Here is a 9,693-nt window from a genome sequence, read left to right on the forward strand (position 1 = left end):
AGGACAGCCAGGGGGAAGCCCCGATGGCTGTTCCCCTGGCCGCCCAGGTTCTGGGGCACCCAGGCTGCTCCCCCCGCCGGGTCGGCCTGAACCATGGGGCAGACCTTGGAGGAAACAAGGGCCAAGCCGGTTGATTGATCAGATGCTGTTTATTCTATCTCATCCCCATTCGCTCTTCTCTCTCTCTCTCTCTCTCTCTCTCTCTCTCTCTCTCTCTCTCTCTCTCTCTCTCTCCTTCTTTCCTGATCTGGATCCCCTTTTTCCTTCTGGCTCTGGCTCTGGATCCCCCAGCCCACTCTTACCTCCTTGTTAAATCCCCAAAACCTGAGGGGTTGGGGTTTACACATAGGAGTGGTCACAATCAATAGGGGTAAAGTTCTTTCCCTCAGGGAATGCTGCTTCTAGGACAGATTCTCTTTCAGCAGGACGACCAACCCAAGGGCAGAATCCCATGGGTGTGTTTCTCCTCTCCTTGTCCAACAAACATATAAGCATTCATAATATTAATCATTTTGTGTGGACACAGTAAGAGATGTATTAAGCTTATAGAATTGCTCTCCTGGGATCAAATTAGAGTGTTCAGGCCGGATTAGTCTTTCCTATCTCTAGCAGGGACCTAGTCTCATCGTTACTTTTGGATCATGACAGAATTTGTCCATGATCAAGCTCTTAACTTATAGTTAAGAATAGTGGCGCTTGGTCTGGCCCATTTTGATGCCAGGGTAGTGCACAGCTCGCCCTGGGTCCCTTCAGTCCCTCATCAGGACCCTGCTTTTAGGGTGCTAGGAACTGAGGGCAACTGAGACTTAAGTTGAGAAAGCAGATGCCCAGGAATAAATAATATTCGAAGTCAATTAAATCCCAAGTTACAAAAGCATAATATTAATTGTCTTCTTGTGTCTATACAAAAGGACATTGCCTTAAAGTAAGCTATTCAAAAAACATAAGGAGAGGAGAAAGGCAATGTTAACTTATAATACAAGTTCAGTGTCCTAGAAAGATCTGACCTTACAAATTAACAGAAAATGATTAGGGAAATAAGCTGATTAACTGGTTGGGGAAGAGAGCATAGAGAAGTGGTTACAGATAAATAAAAGAATGGGAGTGACTCAGGAGCACTTTGATGGGTGTGACCCAATAAACCTAAACTCCTTGTGGCAAGGGAGAAAGAACAAAGCAATGTCATCCTACACAGTTACAAAGTTTTCATGTTTGAGTTTCAGTCATACAATGATTGAACACCAAACCCTCTACCAGTGCACATTCTCTAACACCAATGTCCCCAGTACACTCCCCTCTTTCCAATACTTCCCCTTCCTCTATGGCAGACAATTTCCCCTATACTCTCTCTCTACTTTTCAGCATTATGGTTTGCAATATAGATACTGAGTCACCATCATTTATTATCAGGGAAATGCAAATTAAAAAGAGAATAAAGTATCACCTCATATTCCTATGGTTTACTTCAAGGAGTTCAGAAATGGCCAATGCTGGTGTGGATGCTTGTGAAGAAGACTGTCATGTGGTTCAGCCTCTGTGGAAAGCAGTATAGAGATTTCTCAAAAATTTAGAAATAGAACTTTTATATGACCTAGACATTCCACTCTTTAGAAGCTGACCCCAGAACACAGAAACATTAATGGAAAGACTTATGCACACCTGTGTTCATTGCAGAGCTATTTACTATAGCCAAGATCTGGAAACAATCAAAATATATTACGAGGTGGGTAACAACTTATGAAGGGGATGAAAAATAAGTTGTGGTATATATTCACAGTGGAGTACTTCTCAGCTCTAAGAAAAGATAAAATCATGTAATTTATTTCAACTTAGTGATATTTGTCAGAAAAAAGGATAAATATAAGATGATATTAGTTACATATTTAATTATAAAGAAACTAAGTGAACAGACAATAAAAAATGAAAGCAAACCCTGAGATTCTGCTTATGAGAACTGAGGCTTCTGAACAGCTGGTTTGGGGAGTATAAGGAAAAGGATCCAAGGAATAGTGATGGAGGAGTATTGGTGCTCTGATGATGGGTGTGTATTTTAAAACATTCATACTAATAATATAATAAACATATATCCATGTAAACAATCGTTCAATGTTTTATTTAAAAAGAAATTGAGTCAAATATTCAGGCCATTTGTCCTGATTTTAGTTGTGAAGAAGTTAACCTAAATGAAGTATTGGGATAAGACTTGAAAGGATATTTTTGTGCTTAACTCATTTTATCTTGACCTAGCAAAGCTTTTGCATTACCATAGGATTTAAGAGTCAAATCAGCTTAGAAATCATATATTCTAGTGGTTCAAGATGTCTAGTCATCCTGACTTTGAATTAACTTTCCCCCAGTATATGTGCATTCTCTCTTTACAAAACATAAAACACACTGACTATCAGTTAAGTTTTGGAAATATGAGAAGTAAAAGACCATGGTAGAGAGAAAAAAATAACTCCACGAACTTACACTTTCCAATTTAGAGCTTTTCAAAATTTTCTCTTGTTTTAGTTTTACAGAGGTTGCAATCAGCCCTTGTGTTACTTCCTGGATGTAGAAAGTGTTGTACTGGGCATCTGACCAGCTCTCATAAATTTGAAGACCCTTGAATATTTGAAGTCTTTCAGGAATCCGTTTGACATTTTAAATGTATGCATACAGAATCACAAGAATGTTAGCTTTCCTGTCTTCAAAACTTTTCTCTGTTAAATGGGTTAAAAGGAGTTATTAGAGCATTTCTTTAGTCTTATGAGTCCAAGTTCTTTGCCTATTATTTCGTCTGTCTAGAATATTCAATGCTGCTCTTTTCATCTTATCTTCCTTGAAAAAAAACTCAACTCAATTTCCAATTTATCAAATTTTATTGAATTTTTCTAGCTTTTTATTATTACTATTACTAATTACTACTACTATTATTATTACTATTCAATTATCCTGGAAAATAATGTCACCACATAGTATGCTTTTTAAAAAAGTACTATGATATTTATAGCTATATTATTTTTATATTCTGATATCTTAAGTTCCAGATTGTAAACTTTTAGTGTGGAAACTGAACCCTTAAAACTTGCACTTAATAGAATACTTCTTAGAGTGCTTAGTGCACATTAAATATTTAGTATGTAATATTAATTTTGATTTTATACTGCTACAGGATGTTATTTTTTACAATAATGCTTTTACAAATTCTCTACAAATGAAAGCATATATTAACACATTTATTTTTAAAGTACAACACATTACTTGTATTCTAAATAGGGCCCATTTTTCTTTTATGTATATCTATAATACTACAACTGTAACATTAATATCGGAAATATTAATTTATCATGTATTTTAAATGGGGCTAGAGTGGTAGCACAGAGGGTAGGGCATTTGCCTTGCACACGGCTGACCAGGGTTTAATTCCTCTGTCCTTCTCGGAGAGCCTGGCAGAGCCTTGCAAGATCCCCGTGGCATATTTGATATGTCAAAAACAGTACCAACAAATCTCACAATGAGACGTTACTGGTGCCCGCTTGAGCAAATTGATGAACAATGGGAGGACAGTGCTACAGTGCTATATTTTAAACAAACTCTTGCATTATAAAAATATAATTATTTTTAATGAGAGTGCCCAAGCTCAATATTTTAAAACACCTTGTGTCTCTGTTCAATTGTCATCAATTTGGTAGCACTGTAGCACTGTAACACTGTCCTCCCATTGTTCATCGATTTGCTGGAGCGGGCCCAGTAACATCTCCATTCTGAGACTTGGTGTTATTGTGTTTGGCATATTGAATACATCACGAATATCTTGCCAGGCTTTGCCATGTGGGCGAGATATTCACAGTAGCTTGCCGGGCTCTTTGAGACAGGTGGAGGAATTGAACTCAGCTTGGCCAGGCCAGCTGCATGCAAGGCAAATGCCCTACTGCTGTGCTATTGCTCCATCAATTTGGTATAAAAATAAAAATTCTACTGACAATAAGATCAACTCAATAAAGAGGAAAGGGGTATTTTAATTAATGTGTTTATTGAAAAATTAGAGATTTATCAAATATAAATCTTTTAAAAGATTTATCAAAGATACTATAAAAAATACCTGGAGCAATAGTACAGCGGTAGGGCATTTGCCTTGCACGAGGCTGGCCCACCGAGCCGGGTTCGATTCCTCCACGCCTCTCAGAGAGCCTGGCAAGCTACCGAGAGTATCTCGCCCGCACGGCAAAGCCTGGCAAGCTACCCCTGATGTATTCGATATGCCAAACGCAGTAACAACAAGTCTCACAATGGAGACGTTACAGGGCCCACTTGAGCAAATAGAACAATGGGAGGACAGTGCTACAGTGCTACTATAACAAAGCAAGTTGTCTCAAAAGAGATCAAGCTAAGGGAAAACTTTATTCCATACCCATTATATAAAGTAATAAGCATTGCAGTTAATACAAAGATGGTTTGTACCCACTTAAAACTGTGTAATGTGATAATCTCTAACTGGGAGGAAGGGTAGCCTAACCCAGCAGTGCTCAGGAATCAGTCCTGGCAGTTGAACTCTAAATTTTTATGGGGTTTGTTTCTTTTCTATTTTTTCGTTTTTTTTTTTCCTTTTTGGGTCACACCCAGCTATGCACAGAGATTACTCCTGGTTCATGCACTCAGAAATTAATCCCGGTGGTGCTGGGGGACCATATGGGATGCTGGGAATTGAACCCAGGTCAGCTTGCAAGGCAAACTCCCTACCCACTGTGTTATCGCTCCAGCCACAATGGGGTTTATTTCTTAACCTTTGCTTCACATGTGTGGACATATACTGAGGCATCTAAAGTGCTTGCTGAATTTTTTACTCATCAGAACCAGTAAGCATAATATCAATGTAATGGGTCACTGCATTCCTTTCCTATCATTCCTGTAATAAATTACTACAAATAGTACCTTAAAACAATGTAAATCTATTACCTCACAGTTTTATAGATCAGAAGTCCTAAAATCAAGATGCTGGGGAAAGCTATGTTCCTTCTGGAGGTTTTGGGAAAAGAGTCATGTCTTTGTTTTATTTATTTTATTTAGAACACTCATTTCTTTTTTTCCTTTATTTTTTTTAAATTTTTATTAGTGAAACTCCACGAGGTACAGTTGTAGACTTACAAATTTTGTGCTTGGGTTTCAGTTATACAATGATCCAGTACCCATCCCTCCACTAGTGCCCATTTTCCACCACCACGGGTCCCAGTATCCCTCCCATCCCCCATCCCCACATCCCTCTTATTTCTTATCTTATGGTCCTTTCCTCCATTGTTAAAGCGAACAATCACAATCATCCTGTTGTTTGTTGATTGTCTCGAGCAGGCATCAGTAACATCTTCTTTGCCCTAGCCCTGAGATTTTAAAAAGTGCCATATTCAAGCCTCTTTCAGAGTTAGGAGAATGAGACCCATCAATGTTATTGGTATTTGGCATATTTGGTATACCACTGGGAGTTTGCCATACTTTGCCGTGTGGGCAGGTTACATTCGGTAGCCTGCCAGGTTGTCCAAAGTAAGAATGAGATAATAAAATGTTGCACACTTATTACACGCCACCGGGGGGTGGGGAGCAGTTGGTGGGTGGGACCCCTGCCTGCTGGAAGATGGAGAATCTGGGTGGAGGATGCTCAGCCCTGATCCGAGCAGGCTTGGAGATCTCAGCCCCAGGACCCGCATGCCTTTGTTCCTCTGCCGGTACCTTCATGCGTGTGGAGAGTGGTCTCAGCATGGTTGTGACTGGTTCTGGAGGTCTTCGGCTGCCGGAGCTCTGCTCGGGAGGGGAGGAAAACTCAACCCGCCCCCCTTCAAGGGGCCCCGGCGAGGACAGCCAGGGGCAGGAGATTCTGCGCTGTTCTCTTCCTGGAGCTGGGTTTTATAGTCTCTGGGTCTTGGTCGTTGATGGGATGACATGGCACACGTGGGGGGAGGGGGGAGTTGGTGGGTGTGACCCCTGCCTACTGGAAGATGGAGGATCTGGGTGGAGGATGCTCAGCCCTGATCTGAGCAGGCTTGGAGATTTCAGCCCTGGGATAAAGCCAACAGGATAAAATCTTTAAATCTCTCCCTAATGGCATCATCACAATCTCTCTCTAAGAGATAATGAGCACCATCACCAAGCACGGTAGCCATTTGGGTTCCTTCCTCTCTCTGTCTCTGATTCTCCTGCCCCTTCATAAAAGGAACTTTCATTGCACTTGTTTAATCTTGACAAAGGAGCCAATAACTTTAATTCAATTACATCTACAAAGTCTCATCAGCTATATAATAGTTTTTAGATGTTAGGGTGTGGCTATCTTTATGAAACCACCATTTTATAAACTATCACAATCACAACAATCACAACCATCCTGTTATTCGTTGATTGCCTCGAGCAGGCCCCAGTAACGTCTCTTCGTCCAAGCTCTGAGATTTTTTTTTAGAAAGTGCCATATTCAAGGCTTTTTCAGAGTTAGGAGAATGAGACCCTTCATTGTTACTGGTATTTGGCATATTGGGTACGCCACAGGGAGTTTACCAGACTCTGCTGTGTGGGCAGGTTACATTCCGTAGCCTGCCAGTTTGTCTAAAGTAGGAATGAGATGATAAGATGTCTTGCGGCCGCGAATGCAGCCACGCGCTTCCAGGAGTTGGGTTTTATAGTCTCTGAATCTTCGCCATTGATGGGATTTATGAAGAAATTTATAAATTTATGAAGAAAAATATTTTTAGATAAGTTGTTAAACAGCAGACTCTATAGTTGCTGTAATTTTCTCCAACATACATAAAATATTTGCAACAACAGTTGAAATTGAATTACTACAGATAAAATTGCGTTATCAAGTTTATAATAATCCATGCTAATTCTTCAAAATATACCCACCTTCTATCCAAGACAGAGTGAAATGGGAACACTAAGACCTCTTTACCATGCAGAGACATGTCTCTAGTTATGGGGTAGTAATCAGGGTCTCTCTCTAAAGGGGGGTGAACATTGAAGAGTATTCTGTTAAAATGTTTTTAAACAAAAGAAAAAACAAGGATACTTTCTCCAAACATAAAACAAACATTTTCCACTAGCAAAAAAAAACAACTGAGAATGACGAGGTTTCAAAATTGTTGGTTCAATCCAAGTCTAAGCAGATGTTGCTATTCCTCTTCTGAGCTGCAGCATCATAATTTTCAAGAGAGATCTAACGACTGACTCATGCAAATCACAAAATTAAATTTTGTATTTTCTTCTGAGTAATATTGGTCTTGTGAGAGAAATTAAATTATTTTAGGGTTGCCATAAACTCTTTAATTCACTGGCTGACAGGATTTGAGATGAAAGTCAATAAACCAAGATTTTAATTTTCTTTGTTTAAGCAAGTCAAAAATCTCAAAGCAACCCTGTCCATGTCACTGCTCTTGAGATAATATATGCCTAAGTGATAATGAGCCACATCACCAGAGAAGTAGACCCTAGGGTTCCTCCTCAAATTTCCATCACTATCATCCAGAGATGATGATTTGATTAAATGGAATGCTATGCATATTTTGGCTTATTTACAATTTCCTCCTTTGGTTAGAAATTTGGTACTACATTCAAATCTAAAGACAAAATCCGAACCAAGTATAAGAGCAGAAGCCTCAATGTTCCTTGGTTATTTATTAGAAAGATAGCAATTTTGGACCCTTGTTCAGACACACTGGATCAGAAGCTTAGAAAATGGCACCCAGTGATATGTAATATAAGCACGTGCAATAATTATGAAGCCTGCTAATGTTTTAGCAGCAGGAATCACTATTAGATTTGAAAGGAAAGAAATTGTATTTACTAAAACTTAACCACGTAGAGGAGTACCTCTAACCTGACATTCAAACATCTGAGAAAGAGATGCTGCTTTGTAGTTTTTGGCATCTTAGTTTAGAGATGAGTTTTCCATGGACTTGAAAAGCTTTCAATGATGGAACATTCTCTGCATGGTGCTGTTATCTCTGAGGGTGGAGGGGGGTACAGAGAGTGGTTCTATAAGTGGAGAAAAACTTCAAACCACAGGAAGTAACTACCATACCAAGTTTAGTAAGTATGGTTTGAATAATATGCACGTGAACTGTAAACTAAGAACTTTCATCTTTTTCCTTTAGACTTGCAGTCTCTCTAGTGTCCAATGTTAGAAGACTCTAATGTGGATTTCAACCTGAAATGGAGAAATGTGCTTTTCAGAGTTCTAATCCAATATCACAGAAGGAAAGATTTAAAGCAGAGACAACATCCTAGGTTATGGAGTTTACAAGGAGCATGGTGGTGATTTGGGATTGTGGGAGCAAGCAGCTGCCTGGGGTTCTGTTTGGGTAGCCACTGGACAAACCTGCCCCACTCTGAGGTACCTGGATGGTTTATCCAGGTGGGGGTGTAGGCTTTCTCAGAGTCAGAATGGGCTACCTCCTTGTGCTACCCCATTTCTTGAACTTTCTGAAGCCCTTGCAGTTACATCCACAACCAAAACTTGCATCCAGTTAAAAAAAAAGGCAACTCTAGCTGTACCTTCCAATAAAAAATACTGAACTTACTGACATCTCAATCTCTACAATACTGATAAACCAGTAGTAGCACCCGAAACTGGATAAGGCTACCAATCTTGATTAATAAAACATAAACATGAAGGCTTAAAGTGTAACAACATCTTAGTAATCTCTCATACAAGAAATTTATGTCTCCATGATAGGTAAAAGGTAAATGGTGAAGGCCCTCCCGTTGATCGTCGATTTGCTCAAGCGGGCCCAGTAACGTCTCCATTGGAGACTTTGTTGTTACTGTGTCTGGCATATCGAATACTCTCGGTAGCTTGCCGGGCTCTCCGAGAGGGGCGGAGGAATCGAACTCGGGTCGGCCATGTTGGCCGCTTGTAAGGCAAACGCCCTACCGCTGTGCTATCGCTCCAGCCCGCAAAACGTGCGTCCCTGGGTGGGCTCAAACCACCAACCTTTCAGTTAACAGCCGAACACACTAACCAATTGCGCCACAGAGATACATGATAAGATACAACAATTTATTTGTCCATAGCTGGAATCCTGCCTTAAGTGCTGGAAGAGAAGGTAGTTGGGATAGAGAAGGGACCACTAGGACAATGATAGTTAGAAATGATCAGCCTGGATAAGAACTGCATAATGAAAGTAAGTAAAGGAACAAACATGATGACCTCTCATACTTTTATTACAAACCATAACGGCCAAAAGGAGATTGAGAGAGAGAAAGAGAGAGAGAGAGAGACAGAGAGAAAGATAGAGAGAGAAGAAAAGTGTCTGCCAGAGGCAGGCTGGGTGGTGGTGGGGGATAGAAGGGACTGGGGGTATTGGTGGTGGTAAATGTACATTGGTGGTGGGGTGGGGGTGGGGGAAATAGGTGTTGTTGTAACATTGTATGACTGAAATCCGATCGTGAAAAACTTTGCAATGGTATATTTCATGGTGATTCAATAAAAGGAATTTAATTTAAAAAAAAAAAAGCAACCAAAAACAGAGACAACAACTTAGTTACAAATGAGCTACATTGTAGGGCCTTCCTTTCTAATATATTTACAATCAGAGCATAATAAGCTTTTGACTATGAAAAGAGGGACAGAGTGATAGTACAGTTGATAGGGTACTTGCCTTGCATATGGTTGACCTGTGTTTGATCCCTTGCATCCAATATAGTTCCCTAAGCACCACCACAAGCAATTCC

General features: G+C 40.0%; 1 non-coding gene across 1 annotated transcript; it reads right to left on the minus strand.

Annotated features, from left to right (window-relative positions):
• Positions 1-8,925: 8,925 nt before the first annotated feature.
• TRNAN-GUU (transfer RNA asparagine (anticodon GUU)) lies at positions 8,926-8,999 on the minus strand. Its single transcript has one exon. It is a non-coding gene; the product is annotated as a tRNA-Asn (tRNA).
• Positions 9,000-9,693: the final 694 nt, after the last annotated feature.

Source organism: Sorex fumeus, unplaced genomic scaffold (assembly GCF_029834395.1).
Source record: "Sorex fumeus unplaced genomic scaffold, SorFum_2.1 ptg000098l, whole genome shotgun sequence".
Taxonomy (NCBI): domain Eukaryota; kingdom Metazoa; phylum Chordata; class Mammalia; order Eulipotyphla; family Soricidae; genus Sorex; species Sorex fumeus.